General features: G+C 36.4%; 1 protein-coding gene across 19 annotated transcripts in view; it reads right to left on the reverse strand.

Moving 5' to 3' along the window:
- DMD (dystrophin) overlaps nucleotides 1-17,452 on the reverse strand; it is a 1,076,492-nt gene that overhangs the window by 309,163 nt on the left and 749,877 nt on the right. The window lies entirely within an intron of this gene.

The raw sequence follows: 17,452 nt of genomic DNA on the forward strand, positions 1-17,452 counted from the left end.
CATAAAGCCCAGGCAATCTGACTAGAATATAAGTGGATCTAGAGTTTCTCACAGAGAATAAGATGGGCTTCAAAATAATGACTTGTGGTCTTTAGGAGGCAAAAAAAAAAAAAAAAAATACAGTATCTTTAGATATAATGAAAATGAGAACTGAAGGAAAGTAAGTCATAAAAGATTTATGCATATATTAGTTTCAATTACGCTAAAAGGGTTAGGGAAGAGCAAATAAGGAATCAGTTCAATGGTTTCCTGGATAAGAAGCACCCAAGCATGTTTTTTAAAAACTGACCAAATCTAGCAACTTCAAGTCCCTATAGTGTAGCTTCCAGAAAAGATGCTCATTAGATTTCTCAGTCTTAGGAGTTGGAAGTAGCAATATTTATTACCAAATTATCAACAAATTACTTTCTTCTGCTCACAGTTTTGAGTCACCAGAAGAGTATGCTGTCAAATAGCTAGTGGATACAGCATATCAGCTAACAAACTGACAACAAAGGTCAGTGAAGGTTTTTTATTTTTCAGGTTTTTTTATGTGGACGGTGGTTAGATAACCTATTAGCAGGCTCACCTTGCTGTTGTCTATGTCTTGAGTATTTTATTGTCTTAAAGGTATTTTTTTTTTCCCTTAAAATGCTTTTATTCTAAATAATCATATTTTATATTTTATTTTACCAAACTGGTACTCACTGACTGTAATGGATGGAAAAGACCAGCAGAGTCTGATCTTAAATTTGGCCCTCCAACCTGAGATTAGAGTTACATGATTTCAACAAGATGAATGTGGGAGGTAAAGGCCTAGTATTTTCTGTTCAATGAGATTAGCAAAACAGCACAAGAACATCAATCCCAGTAACTACAGCATGTATCACTAAAAGCAAGCTAAAAGCTCCAGTTTCATTTTTGTTCAGTTACAAACTCTTCAGAAACAAAGGTAATTTTTAAGATACACATCTATCTACACTCTGTGAAATTCTTGTCTTTAACTTCTGTAACAGAAGTTCTTTGAAAATCTGTTGTGGTTTGAGCCTACTCAGCAGCTAAATGCCACACAGCCGCTCACCCACCTCCCCCCACTTGGGAATGGGGAAGGAATCGGAGGGGCAAAGGGAGACTTGCGGGTGGAGATAAAAACAGTTTAATAACAGTGACATAACAATACGCTGACAGCAGTACCAACAGGTAATGTATCATACAGCTGCTCACCACCCACCAACCAACACCCACCTGCTCCCGGCTGGTGATCCCAAACACAAAGGCCCCACAGCCACACTCCCAAAAGTGAGGGCCCCTCCTAGCCCACTCCTGCCTTTATATGGTGAGCACAATGTCACATGACATGGACTATCGGCCAATCGGGGCCCAGCCCTCCAGCTGTGCTCCCCCCGCCCCCGCACACAGGTGAGGGCACTGGGCCCTGGGGAGCCCCTGGGGTCTCAGGGTGCTGCAGCACTCCTCCCCCTGCCAGACCAACGGGAACTCTAGGCCAGCCCCAACCAGGACAAAATCTATTATAACTGGCTTTCTAAACTCATACCCGAAAGTTTGGATGGTATTTTTTCACTTGCATACTGATTGGATTGCGTACAGATACACACAGTTAAAGCAGCATCTTGCATAATTAAGCGAAGAACAAATTTCTCATTAGAAGTCTCTCCTTAGTGAAAGCACTCAAGAAAAAGAAATAAAATCTACTGATGCAGTTACTACCTCTAGATATCTATGTGCCTTCAAAATTCCATTTCCTAGGAAGACAAGTTAATGAGTGACATGAATTTTACAATAGAAAAAGCAGTCCCATTGCAGCCTAACAGCATCTGCATTATACATATTGCCAAAATGGACTGTGCAGAAGGAACATTAAAACATGTACAACACGTTCAGATAATTGTGTGGCCTCCAAAGTAATATTCCCCTTTCTCTCTCCTTCCCCTGCACGGAAACTGTTTAGAAGAGGAAAAGCAAATTAAGTGATTCTGAGGTCCTGTGCCAATAGCAACTCTGAACTGCTCCCTAAAGTTTTCTAAATATAATTTTTATATTTGAAATACTGAATACGGGAGAATGATTTATCTGATCCAGCCCGAGTCTCCAACCAGACATTAATTACTATGTTTGTACCACAGAAGAAAGCTTCTGTTATATGAAATCTAGTAAGAAACAAAGTAATAGCTAAGGACTGCTCAGTAAGGATTTGCTCTGTACCAAATTGAATGAGTGGAACTCATGTATGCCTAAGTACTTACAGAATGATTTACCAAGACCCACCTGCAGTTCCTGAACTGGACACTCAGGAAAACTAGCAGTGCCTCATTAAAGTGAGTCTCACTAGCTCTGCTGTTCCCTTGGGGAAACAACAATCTCATCCCTATATGGACTGTGAGGACATCCTTCCGTCTGCCATTTAATGCAAATAAAATTACTTTCTGCCGGATGTACTGATGTGTATTTCTGAAAGATCAAGAAAGTCATCTTGAAACCCTTATACCATGAACAGATCTGAAGATTCTTGGACCTGTCAGGAGACAATACATAGTTGTAGAACAGATGGGGTTTTTCCTAGTCTTAGAAAGGTAACCACTCAGAATAAGGATAAAACAATGTTCCTCCAATTAATATATTTTTTATTTGATTTAATACAAACTGTCTGAGAACCTTACCCAATGTTCTATTTTATTCAGTAAAATTTTATCAATTAAAATTGTTGTAAAATTGTCAGAACTTTTATTGATATAGTTTTACCAACTGGTACAATCTTAAAGACTTAATGATAATTGTTCCACCTGGAACCCACATAGCACATAAACATACAAACCCTGGTGGAAACTTGGATAAAAGTAGCTACTAGAACACATCATTCCTGAGCCTTCCTGTGATCCTGTAGCATGAAAGTAAACAGCAACACTTGAGATCCACTTAAAGTATTATCAAATTTAGAAAAACATTCTATGACTGGACAAACTAATAAAAATTGATTTTGTGGCTAACAAAAATGCAAGTATTTATGATAGGAAGAGAAGGGCTTTGATGAATACACAGTAAAAGACTGGTAAATATGATTTGGGGAAAAAATAATTAATAGCTTTAAAGTATTAGCTGGAATTATCTAAAAAAAAAACAAAAAAACAAAAAAAAAAAACATACAAAAAAAATCCAAACCCCAAAATCAAAATCAGAAGCAATTCATGTATGGAAATACATTTTAAAACTTTACAAATTCAGCCAAATATTGAATGTTATAAAAGTGGATCCTCATCTGAAAACTAAGTGGAAACTATTAGAAAATGTTACAACAGCTATGGGAAAAAACCTCATTAATAGTGGCACCCTGGTGGAGGCACAGCAGATGTAACAGACCAGATGCCTCTTACTCAGAATGTCAGCACACAGACATTGTGCTATGTAAAAATGGGTAATACAAAAATAAAAGTTACTATGGAAGGATTTTCAAAATAAATTAAACAGAAATCTATCTAGTGCCCATCAGGTCACCAAAAGCACAGATACAAAGACTTAGGAAGTCAGCTACATCAAAAGGACTTTTTTTTTTTTGGTAATAAACACTTGTGTTCTTTGCATATAATTTCCCTTTATGCTCATTTACCTACTGCTCTGTAAAGCTACAATAATATATTCTGCAAAGCATTATAGACCACATTTTAATCAAGAAATCTGTGTTTAATAATAAATGTAATTCAACATGAGTAGATCAACAATGAAGAAGGACCACTGACATCCATGGTTGTACAAATACATCTTTAAACCCCAAAAGAGCTTTTCTTTTTCTTCCAAATATCTATGAGTGTCAACATAATAATGCTTGGTGACAGCACAGTAATAGAAAGATGAGATTCAGTCATCAAACCTGCCTACAGTTTGTTAGAAAGTGATGTGATTCACTTTTAACAATCTTTCCACATTTGTGGACAGCAGATACTCAAAAGAAAAATCCAATTTTCAGGTTCCTAACTTTTATGATTTCTTTATACAAAAAGGGGGTTGAGATATGAAACAAATTGTTTAAGTCAGCAACTGAAATAACTTATATAAAAAATGCTAAAAAATAAACTGAAAAACTGAAGCAGGTGAAGTGTGAAAAATTCTTGGTGGGACTGCAAGGTTTGAGAATTAAAATATTCTCTAGATTTATAATATACAGCATGCTACAGCCTGCATATTTGTCACTCTAGCCATGTGTGAAGTAGTTTATATATAAGATAGTATCTTTAAAATCTATCCTTTTTTTTTTTTTCCTTTTTTCCTGACTTTACGGCAACCATTATTAAATTGGAATATCTGAATTCCAGGGTGATACCAAGTTTTAAACATTCAACTAATCATGTACTAGTGCCTATTATGAGTTCTTTAATATCAGAAGCAACTTTTCTCACACCAACTTTTCATGTCCCACTGCTGAACTCCAAACTTACAAACAAGAGTTAAGATTGCTGTTCTGCAACTTTATATATGATTGTGCCTCAGTCTATGCTTCTCTAAAAAGGCTCTGGGTCTATTTTGTAACTGGTTTACATTCTTAAGTTGAAAAATGTCTCTGAAAATGAAGAAGTTAAAATGTCATAAAAAATGAAAGATTATTGGGTAAAATATACCTCGTTCCACAAAGTACACCACAATTCCTTGTTAGTGTTTAACTGAGGAGCCATCTGTAGTGGTAATGACTACCAGGTCTGCACAATTTTTCTGAGTATTGACACGCTGCTTGTTGGTTATAGTTTGATATCTATTTTATACTTTTTTTTTAACTAGATAAGAACAGTAGCAGTGAGCGATCAAAAAAATTCTGTTTGGTCAAAAAGGAGATTTAGAGAAGACCTTCCATACTAAGAGCAAGCTGGAAGCACTATTTTGTTATAAACCAGTGGCTGAACACTAAAACTTCACAACAGTTTGGGATGGTTGTTTTGGTCCACCCCTGGTCTTCTTTAATGAAATGACCCAGTGGACAAGAGCACAACTGAATTATGAATATGGGAATGTAAGAGAGAAAGAAAACATATTTTTCTTCTTATGAACTTATTCACTCCTCCAAACTCACCACAATACTCTTAGAAAAAGCATAACTCCATTAAACATTTGCTCGTCTTTTGAAAAACCTTAGACTCTAAACCTTAAATTTAAATAAAAACTGAAGCAATTACTTCCTGAGCAAAATGTATAGCCATGACAACTTTTACTTGAAACAACTGAGTTTCTTAAGGCTGGTTGGTGCTCTAAATATAATGTGTTATATACACACCTAGAAAGAGAGAAAGCTTTGGAAAAAAAGCGTGTTAACAATTTCAGAAAATGCAGATATGCAACACCTACAATTCATCTGCATAATAAAATTGGCTTTGTTAAGTTATTCCTCCCAAGCACAATTTGAATTTGTTTTCCTGTCACTAAGCAGGAAGGGAATTTGAGAGAAAACTGTCATTTACATACTCTCTACATTTAAACATAAAATTCTGAAATAATGAAAGTAATATAATGCAGTGGAGTTTTCTTTTTAAAACAACTTTTGTTTTGGCTATTAGCTGTTTTGTGTTTCCCTTCCAAAGCACGTATAATTTTAGGAAAATAAGATCTAGTGTTTCTGTTTAGCAGTGTTGCTAGCTGATTGATATCTGTCAGTGAAATCAAAGCATTAACAGACTGGACACTATGACTTGATTTTGCCTGAGTGATTTAAGCAGATTAAGTTTCCATAAGCACATATTTTTACACCCACTTAGGACCCATTCAAGAACTGCCTAAGTAGCTCTCACCACTGTCTTAGTAAATATGTCGACTCCATCAGTGATGCTGTGGGGAAGCCACCAGTGACAGATTATCAGGTGTCTCACTAGATGCATGGAAAAACATCACAGAACTTTTTGTATGCTTTTTGTGACAGTCACTCAAGAAATTATGTTGGTGGCATGGTAAATGTCTGAGGACTATTTCTTTACAACTTATGGATTCTGGTTCATACTAGGAAGTTTTGACAGCGAAAAGCACAATACGCTGCTAATATACACTAACCAAACCAGGCAGAATGGGAAGTACTTAATTAGACTCTCCAGGCTTTGACAAACCATATAAGGTGATGGTGATGTCTAGAGCTGGGATAACTCACACCCTCTATCTTCCTCCTCTGTTCCCCGTTTCTCAATAGAAAAGGACTCTGGGAGCAGGTATTGCAAGATCTCTAAGGAAAGGTGACTAAACTGTAGAAGAGAAAAACACCTTAAAAATCTGAGTTCACAGGGAAATCAACTATATTGCTCCAGAACTGCAGGAGGCAGATACCCTTCTACTCATCCAGAAATGGGGTGGTCAGCAAGGAAAAGCACATGCAGCATGGGTCAGAGTCACAAGTAAGGTAGAAGAATGAGACTTCCTGAGAGACTAGAAGTCAGCCAAGGCCAATCAGTATGTTTTTTTACTGTCCTCATAGACCATGAAATTGGGTACAGACACTAGGAAAAAGGTGGGATACACATAGGTTGCAAGACAAAGGTAATGTGATTTGAAGCAGGTCCATCAAGGTGGAATGTGCCCTAGTCTTAGAAAGAAAAAGGTGGAAGCGAATAGAAGTTCAGCCGGAAGCTGGAAAGATTTTCAGACTAGGAAAACAGGCTGCAGAGATGTAAGGATGTAATGCACTACGTCTCTTATAGAGGGATATCTAAATAGTGCATGCTAGAGGCAGCTACGAGATGTGAAGTTAAATAAGACTAAATTTGGGTATGTGATATGAACTTATAATGCTGTAGACATTTCACACTTATTTAAAACATTCATACCATCCATTACTTGCTGTCAATGATAAAAAAGAAAGAGAAAAACTCTGTCACAGTTTATACCAACTCAAGGTGAAGGAAATGACCAAATGAGCTAAATAAGACTTTAAGCTAAATAAGCTCTACCTTGCTAAACTTGGACTTTCTGAACATGCTCATTTTCAGAAAAAAAAAAAAATATATATATATATATATATAAAGAGGGGCAAAGGTCTCCAAAATCTTTGTAAAATTTGTCTGTGTGTTCATTGGCATCTACAATGGCATGATTTGTCTGAGCTAATCTGTAACTCAATACCTCCCCTTTATGCTGATATCCCAAAAAAAGATGTATTTAAGATAGATAAGGGATGTAAGTTGTCCACATGGTTCAAGGAACCTGCAATATCACAAGGAGTTGCAAGAATGCTATACTAAATATAAGTATCTAAACCATTAATTTAACTTGTTCTTAACAGCTACTATGGCACCTTACATGACAATACATGGAGTGAGGCAAGACTGTAGCAGAAGTGGTTGAATTATCAACTTTTCCTGAATAATTGGTAAACAAAAATCCAGAGTCTTCAGGAATGCTAAGTAGTGTGGGAAGCTTAGTTACTATGTGCTAAATAAGATTCCCAGATAAGATTTTTTTTCTTTGACAGACTGTGCCATTTTTACAATAATGCATAGTAACACATTCAAAATTGATGAACACTGGCAACTATCTCAGACACCATCTATAGGAAAACAAGCACTGAACAGAGGGACACTACATTGGGAGCATGCTGTCTATGCTATTTTGCACATATGGTATATATCCAAGAAGATGGTCAAACCATCAGCAGCTTGCTCATTCTAACTGGGATGTCTTGATGGGCTACACTGGAGTCCATCCAGTGGACAGGATGGAGAGAAGATGTAGAGGAAACTAGGAAAAGATTACAGCTTAACATGGTTTGTGAACAAATTATTCTCAGATAAAAGGAATTCACTCTATTATAAACATTGCCAGGAAAAAAGGAATAAAGCTAAAGAAATATCTGTGGAAAGTAGAACGACATTTAAAGATTTGGATGTTTGGCTATAATGAGATCCATTCAACTAGAAGAACACAGTGATAAATCACATGTAAGAACTCAAGACTGAAACCAGATTACAGCTCTAAGAGTAAATCTGAGTATATGTGAGCTGTGTATGAAATTACAGACTTTTGCCCCCATACAATGTGGCTGTTCAATATTACTTTTATATGTAATAAAGTACAAGCATGTAAACAATCAGGCAAAACTATTCCAGGGTATCTTATGTGCTTTCAGGCAATCACACTAAATAACTTAATGGATGGGAACCAGTTTTAGGAGCTACAGAGCTTCCCCAGTTTCTGTATTATCAGCAAAACCAAAGTGTCTCAGCATATAGCTACCATTTGTGGAATGTGAATTTGCAAAATGTACTATTTTATTTCTCCTATATAACTAATGTTTTTCAGATTAAGGATTTTTCCATTGCACTAAAGTATATCACCAAGAAAACTGACGACAGGTGTTTTGTTTCTCAAAGTTGCAGCTTTAATTTTCTCTTTGCTGTTTTTTCAGATGATGGTGGTAGTAAACTCCTTTTATCTGAGACTGATCCAGTGAAAAATATACTTGTCTATGTACTTCAAAAGCAAAGTTATAGGTTCTTTACCTTGTTACATTTTTAAACAGAAGATGCGTTTGCTTTGCATAAAATGGTATTGAGTAGACATAATATTATGAATATAGGCAAAACAAGCAGGTATTTTTAGCTGTCCTTTTTTTAAATTTAAGAAAATAATTAATATATTTTCATAGAGATGGAAAGCTAACAGCTTGACTAAAGATGCTCCCCAAATTATCCAATTTTATAGGAAAAAGATTAGCCTGAATCAATTTTATGCTCTGAAAAAAATCCACAGAATGACTTCCTCGGAATGTTCTGAAGCCTCTGGAAATCCTTGATTACTTTAAATGGAAGTTTTCTCCAGTAATAACAAGTGAATAACAATTAAGAATAATAAAATGGCTTAGCACAGCATCATTTGCCAGATAAGTTTTTCTTTAGTATGTTATGACACTAGATATTTTTCTCAAGAATAAGGTAAAATGAAGAAAGAGGATTTAATCTGTTTTGTTTGAGTTTGCTTTTGAAAAAAGGAAACAAAAGCTGTTACATCAACCTTTTCTTACAGTGAGCTTAATATTATTTAGCTTATGGGGGGGGGGGGGGGTGGGGGTGGGTGTTGGCCAGGGGGAATGTTTCTTATTTACCATGTCTGGTAAGAAATGTTGAAATAACTCTGGGATAACTTTAGATGAAATCTAGTAACTTGGATCCTTATCTTTATTCATATCTTATTGCCATTCTGAAAGATGAGAACCATACAAAGTAACAAGCCTAGTTTTAGTACCTAAACCTTTCTGGCATATTCAGAAAGGTTTTACTCCTATAGCTATCCTTCTGCCTTTCATTTTTATTGCTTTATTCTGTTGTATCTGATTTACTTCTATTTTTTATTCCTGTATATTTCCATAGCTATGTATTTAATTAAGGCCAACAATAACACCAAAGGTAAAGGTAGCAATTTTAAAAATTCTGATGTTGTTCATTCTTCATTAACAGTGAAGGAAGAAAGGAAACTTCGTAATGTGGATATTGCAAGTCCAGGATAAGTATTTCATTTCAAAGACTGTGGAGATTGTGAGGACAAAACAGTGGTGTACTGCAAAAGTGAGTTACTGAAAGTTTGGCCTGGGCAAGACTTAGCTTTATAACTAATTTCAAAGGGGAAATCTGAAGTTCTCAACTGCCAGCAGGAGGTAGTAAATTGTTAACACTGTCTTGTCTCAGTAGTGTCACAGACACATGAGTCTTTTGAAAATACCTATTTAACATTCAAAAACTATAATTTGACCTTCATGATGTAAGAAGCTATGGGGCAGGTTGAGAAACAGACGTAAGTGCTGTGCACTTCAGCATCACTACATGTAGCTAAAGTAGGAGCTGAAGCTGAGTTAGGTCCCCCAGATATTTTGCAGGGAGAAAAGCGGGTGGAGCGTAGAGGCCTCAAGAGGGAACTCAGCCACACGTAGGCTGTGTGGAAAGATGCCCAGCCATTGCGTGACTAGCAAAAATACATGAGTACTCCTTGTCTTGTCGCAGGTGATGGATGTCCTGGTGACAAGGGCCAGGTCCTTGCTTTCTCTTTCCTATGCTGGGACTCCTCGACTCTTTTCTGAGCAATGGTGCCAATTCAACAGAAGTGAAGCAGACTGACCAGAAGAGCCAGGTGTAAGGGACCTTTCTGAAAAGTGGGAGATAAGGAAGACCCTGAAAGTAGGCGACTCACTGCCTGGATAGATGCCTTATCCACTGGAAAATGTACAAAGGAAAATAAAAAGGCATCGGCTCTTCCTCCTGCATTTCCAGTGAATATCCTTTTGATATGCTGATAAAGAATACCTAGCAGATTCAAGCACCTATTCACTGGAGGCAGGTGAAGGAGGGCTTACTCTGAAGATGGATACTGGATTTTAAATTTCTGCAAAGTAGGTTGGAAGAGCCTCTACCCACGGGCAAAAGCCAAATTGAAGGAACACAGCAAATGGACTTATTATAGAGCTAAGTACCAGCAGAAGTGGGCAGGGGTGTCAAGGCTGGTAGAGAGCAGCCTATGTTATGCAATTATGACTTATTTTAGACCTTTCTGTCCTTTTATGATGCCACCCCTTGGTCAATATATCTTTCTGCAGAGGGTAAATTTGCTCATGTTAAGGGTTAGTGTAGACAGTTTTCTGATAATACCATAATTATTAATTATTGAAACAATAGTGTTGAGAAGATATATTGGCTGGAAATTGAAGACAACAAATTTCAAGCAGGAAAGATGTAAATTATTAGTAGTGAGTCCATTTAAAAATCAGAGCACATGACTAAGGAATGTAAGAGATTCTAAATTAATAGAATTGTGTAAATCAAGATCATATGATTTATTTTTTTTAATAGAGACAATTTTGAAGAGCACGCAGAGGAATCCCTATGTAAAATCCCATTAATTATGTTTTTATAAATAGTATATAATCATATCTGTTCTTTCTGACCTTGAAATCTGTTAATCTATGAGAAATTAAAAATATGTTTTGTATTGAATTTCAACTCATCTATAACACCAACTTATCTGAGATGAATTTTCGGCACCTGTTTCCTCAAATCAGTATCGGTCCTACTTGGTTCAACTTCCCTCACACAGATATAATGTAATTTAAATATATTTAATCGATTTCTGACTGAGAGCAGTGTTTAAGCATAAAGTTAAGCACAAGACTGGGGTTATTTCTTGTTCAGACAAGGAGAATTCTTACTATGAACAGTTAATGTATTTCATCTGTAACCATTGCTTGAGGCAGAAGGTGCAGACATTGATTAGTAGCTTGCAAAGGAGCCACAGAATTCTACTTCAGTGGGAGAAAAATTAGCATTTTTCTTTTTCAGAAAATACAGTTTTCTTATCTGAATGACAGTTTCAGAAATATATCTGATAGAAAAGAAAGAATAACTGGTAAAGTCAAATGACATGACTATAATAAAAGCAGGAACTAATAATTTGGTTTATATGTGTATTTATGAATACACACACAGAGCTATATATAAGTATTTAAAGATATAGATACGGATTTTGCAGTGGGCCTTTGCAATAACAAAGATGGAACCCAAGGAAAATAAATCTAAAAATGAATGGCCTTCCTCTGATTTCTGTTCTGTTACTGAAGAGTAACTGAGGCCTGAAGGTCAATGAGCTAGAGCATCGCAGTCTGATTAAAACAGAGGAGGAGCATTTCTTGGGATACTATTACAACCCACTTATGAATATAATAAATGTTCCTGACAAAATGAAAAAAACCTGAGAATAAACTTCACCATTAAAAGTCAAAATGAAAATACCCTTCTCTATAACATGTTTGTAAAGTAGTTTTGAAATACTGACATTTTCCCACAGAGAAGACTTTCTGTGCATTGCAAAATACTGTTTTGTAGCTGTAATTCCCTTGCTTTAGAGAAACAGAACTCGTATTTTAACTACACAACTTTTGCCTGCGACAGAAGAATGAAAATGGATGTAAAACTGTCTCTTCCAGTATATTTTTATTTATACTTAGTTCCTGTTATGTTTTGTCAAATATGTACATTTTATATACAAAGTAATTCCACAGTTGTAGAAAGAAATAAGCTTATGTCAAGGTTTTACCTAGACCATTATCAGATACTTGCTCTCCCTTGTACTACAAAAGATGGGCCTTGGCTATATAACAAAATATATTATACATTGTTTTCCATTGAAAATTCTGACCATATTCAGAAATTCACTATGTGCAGTTCCATAACAGTATCAGTCATGGCTGAAAAATAACTCTGAAGATTGGATGAATGTACATCATCCATTTTTATAGTGCTGTTTTCCAACATGAGATGTTTTTTTTAATTCACAGACCTCAGTTCCTAAACTCACTAGTAGAAACTGGGTTTTTACTAGTGAGCACTGGCTACTATCAACTCACTAGTAAAAACTGAGTTTTTTCATCTTTATCGGTTAATCCAACTTGATTTTCAGTTTTTCACTGATTGTTAACTTTTTCCATACCAATAAGGTATTTCTACATCTTACTAGCATCAACTCACAATTTGCCATGAAGCACAATCGATACATATATGGAATTCTGGAATCAAAATTTTCAAGTTTAACATATCTGAAAATTTGGCCTTATCTGATCTGTAGTACTTTCACTTTTTACTCACTAAACTAGCAAGGTGCAAGAAAATATCATACCATCTAGAGGATAAGCTAAGGATTGATGCAGTCAGCCCTCCAGGGATAGAAAACCCAAAATAACTAGGAGGCTGTTAAGGTGCATCTGGACCCTGTCTCCCTCTCTCCCCCTCCCTGTTACCATAACAAAGTCAGTTTAACTGCAAGGCCATATTGGGAGGTGGAAACAAGAGCTTTCAAATGTGTTACATTTTTAAAAATTAATGATTTGTATCTCCCCATGGAAATGAGAGTATTGCTAGATTGTGACAAGCAGTTCTTCAAGAGCTAAATCCTGGAAGGACTCCAGACTGAGGTCACTGGCTTTTTACAAATACCAGCCTGCAGAACTGGAAGGTATTTTACAGTCTATGCTGCTGAAAAATGTATCTATCTTGGCAATTTTTTCTTATTCAAAATTATGACCTTATTTCTTCTCTTCTCTTGAAAATTATCACATACACATATGCAGATACACTTATTTCCAGTGGCTTTTTCCACCAGACAAAAAAAAAATATTTTTGTCCACCAGACAAAAAGATTTATTTTTCCTGAGAGCTACATTTAAAGGCAAATGATTTTTTTTTTTTTTTTTGGTCAGCTATTAATTATTAACAAAAGAAAACTGAGTTTAGGAAGCTACTATTTCTGTTGTTTCTACTTTATCCCTCCAGAGTACCTTTCTAAATACCTTCACTCCAAGCATTAGGAAATGCAAAGATGTGAATTGTAGCCATTGTCCAAGGGATTTGAACAACTCTCTAGAAACACAGACTGAGTATCATAACAACTGCGCTAAGAAACAGAAGAGGAAATATTACACATAAGACAGAACAGATGCCATTATCATTATTCCGGATGAACCAGCTAAAAGCAACATCGGTTTATTTATCCATGACAGCATGCTATATTCTGGTTAAAAACAAAACTCTGAAGCACCGACAAGTTTAGGAGCTATGCCTCAGCATCTTCTAACACTCTCTATCAGCTGCCTTCTCTGAAAGGCTCGTAAGAGCTATGGAGGCACCACTGGCTGATCATTTCTTGTTGGTGTAGCAGTGGCACTGATGCCTCTATGCCTGCTTACTCCCATGACCCTTCTTTTACTCTCAGTCTTTGCCTTGCGCCAGAAAGTTCAGAGGAAAAAAGTGAGACACATGGCTCTAACAAAAAGCAACAGGAGCAAGCTGGCTAAGGAAATGCAAAATGGCTGGGCTGCTTTACTGAAAATGGGTACATGTGGAATAGAGGATGACATTTGTTGGTCTACAAAAACCTGAAGTTACACATTTGTCATTTTGATTGGGGTGATGCTGAGAGAGAATGCCAAAGAAGTGCAACACCAATAGCAGTGGTGTAGGATATTATTAAGACTGTGGTAATAGTGAAGATGTGATCAGATTCTTTTCTTTTTTTTTTTTTTAATAGATTCCTGACAGAGGAATAATTGCTACGATTTCATTTTTTCCTTAGTCTGTATTCAAGGTGTAGATTAGTGTGTAAATGAGGTTGTTTCAACTTCTTTGAGTATGACACCTATATTTCTTCAAAACAAAACAAAAAGCCCAAACCAAATGTAGTTCTGAAAAACTGCAAAGACCTTAATCAGTTTGTAAAATTTTAGCTCCCTTTCAAACTTTAATTACTCACTGCTGCAGATGTGCAGGCATTAAGAGATAACAAATAATTATAACTGATTCACCATGTATGCCAAGGTAGTTCTCCTGAGGCTTGATAGTTTATTGTTTTCTAATGTCACTGTAGATCAAAGGAAAATGTTTGAAACTGTCTTCCACAGCATAAGACACATTGCATATGGAAATCAGATCTTATGAGTTACTTTCTTGGAAGACTGTTCCCTACCATAAACAACTAAAGTCACATAAGAGATTAATTAAGAGAGATTTCTATACATGCACACAGTTGCACAGAATTTCTGGCTGAGGGCATGCTGCTTGAATTACCTCCAAATTGAAGCCCTATCCACAGATTAACAATCACTCAAACCCTAAATAGCCACAAAGCATGATCATACTCATTACTCATACTGAAAAAAAAAATCAGCAACTGCCACAGCAGTGTTAACTCAAGTGCTTATTGAAAGGTGCCCAGACTCTGATGCACTGCAAGCTGGACATACATCCCCTGGAAAAGGGAACAGTAGTTCCTGGCCAGCTGCAGCCACACTGCTTCCTTCCTGCACAACTGCTTGGATGCAGCTGTACCATATCCACCAGCTCACCTGTTTGAGGAAGGGAAAAGCTTCAGGCTGAGCACAAGCACAAGTGCATGAAGGCAGGTGTGTGAAGGATGGGAAAACAGCAATGAGAGTGAACAACAGGATAGGGGCATGAGAGGGAGGGGATGGACGTATAGGAAAAAGCAGTGATATGCAAGAGAGGAGCTAGCTGGCATTTGAGCTGCACATTCCAGAAAGGCAGTCAATCCTCAATTACTTACAAATGATTTAACCTCGATTTTGGATTAAATACAACGTGGGGCAGAGGTGCTACAGCTGATTCAATAAAGAGCTACCTTAGGTCAGACAGACTGAACTAATGCACACAGAATGCTGTGTGAACACAGTTGTGTGATTTCTGGGGCCAGCTCAGCAGTACGGTGCCTTTCAGGAACAGCCTGAGTTAATGATACCTGATGAGTCTCAACTGACTGAATGCAGAACCACTTACCTGTTCCTGCATCTGCTCCCCAGCTTTATCTCATTTAAAACAGCTGCAATGAGCCTATCTGTAATCAAGGCACCTCCACAATATTGCAGTACTACTAGCATCTGTGTGTGTATGTGTGTGCACAAGAGAGGAAGAGGTCAGAGTCAAGTCTTCATTGCTGCATATTCAATATAATTTTTTTAAAAAAGGCACAGCAAATTTGGATCAACTTCATGAAGCAGTCTGAGGATACCTGTACTAACTGTCCATAATTTAACCTTGCACATATTTCCTACTAATCCTGTTAGAAGGCTATTTTCAAATATTTGTTAGTTATTTCACCCTTGAAGTCACTGCTTATCCAGGCTATCGCTCAGAACTTGCTATAACCAATCCTTTTAGCAACTTGAAGATTTTTTTTGTCGTTTGTCTTCACTACATCTTCTACCAGACCAAGAAAAAAAAAAAAAAAAAAAAGTATCTGCAATGTATAAATGTATATGTATACACACATGCTCACACACATATTTATATACACACAGGTAATGTGAAACAGTAGACAATATTCAGATAATGAATACAACCCATCACAGAGACTCTAAATAGCTTTCTGTACTATTATCCACTGTGCTTGTCACACCCCTACTGACAACAAGAGTTTCAAACCTATTGCTCATTTCTCTTCAGCAACATTATACAAGATGGAGATTATTTTTGCAGATGCTCTGAAGTTCACAACATTTATCGCAAACAGAATAAAACAGTCACTGAAACTTTTGAAGTGATAGTCTGAAAAAAGATTTATTCTAGCACTCTAGCAGGTCTCTGTGTGAAAGACAATAAACAAACAACTCTAATTTTATTATTGGTATGACACCGTTCTTATCTAGATCAATATGAATTGTGATGTGACAACTCATGAATTTCAGCCATAATACTTGGGAACTTCCTCAAGCAATCTCATAGGCATTAGTAGTTATGTTTGAGAACTTGCAACAGTTGAATATAGTTCACTTTTTAAAGAGGGACATAAAACTATCCAGGAAATTTTAGGTGAATTATTCTGAGCTCAGTTCTAGAACATATGGTTAAACAGTCTGTGGGCAGGGAAAAAAAGTAAAAAGTAGCAGCCCACTATTTATCAAAAGTAAATAATAACCAGTCAACTGAGTTTCCTTTCATCCAGAGCTATAAGATTTACCAGTAGTGCACAACAGGTAGAATTTGTGTCTCATGCCCTTCGCAAGGTTTCTGATACTGCCCATGTGACATTACCACAAGCAAGCTAGGAAATTCTTATTTAAATGGAAATTAAACTGATGGAAAACCATAACCTGACGGTACTATATGGGAAGGCAATATCAAGTGAAGCTATATACAGATTTGTACTATGTCTGATATTAATCACTATTTTCATTACTTGCTTGGTTGGTGTAACAGATGGTAGATTTTTTACATTCACAATGAAACAAAACCCAACCAGAGGCAAGCACTTGAGAAAAGGAACACAATTCAAAGTGGTCTAAAAAACCCCGAGAATTCAATTCAGTAAGTGCAAACCACTAAAACAAGTAGCTGAAGAAACTGGATGAACAGAGTAATGGCTTGCAAATGACTGGACAGATGGTCAGAAGTTTAGAAACAAGGATAGAAATTTTAAAAATCAGGATTTGTTTAGTCTAGACCTATTCAACTGAAATATTCGCCTTCAAATATATGAGGTTATTGCTGAGAGAGTTAACTGTTCTCAATTTCCATTATGGTGACATAATTAGCTTAAATTACAGCAGGGAATATTAAGGCTGGAGACAAGCATCTTTTGAACTGCAAGGATTGCAAAGCAGTGGAAAAAAAATTCTGCAAAACTACAAAAAAAATCTTGACTTAAAGAGCAGGTTACCCAGAAATTGTTCAGAAATTATTTAAGTCTGGTTGATCCTGCCTGAGGCAAAAATCTGGACTGCTCAGCCTTTCAAATCTCCTTCAAACCCTATTTATTATAACTATCAGTCCCTTGTGAAAAAAATAACTCTGTAAAAAGCAGAATGGAGATGAAGGTAGAGGCCTGTGCTAATTTATAGCATCATTTTTCACAGAACTTTAAATGTTGGTTTGCATAAAAACATGATCATGTGCACTTCCTAAAGCTAATGCATTTTCAACTTTTGATTACTTGATAACAATGGAGAAAA

Source organism: Tyto alba, unplaced genomic scaffold (genome assembly GCF_018691265.1).
Source record: "Tyto alba isolate M040663 unplaced genomic scaffold, T.alba_DEE_v4.0 Super-Scaffold_14, whole genome shotgun sequence".
In the NCBI taxonomy this organism is placed as follows: domain Eukaryota; kingdom Metazoa; phylum Chordata; class Aves; order Strigiformes; family Tytonidae; genus Tyto; species Tyto alba.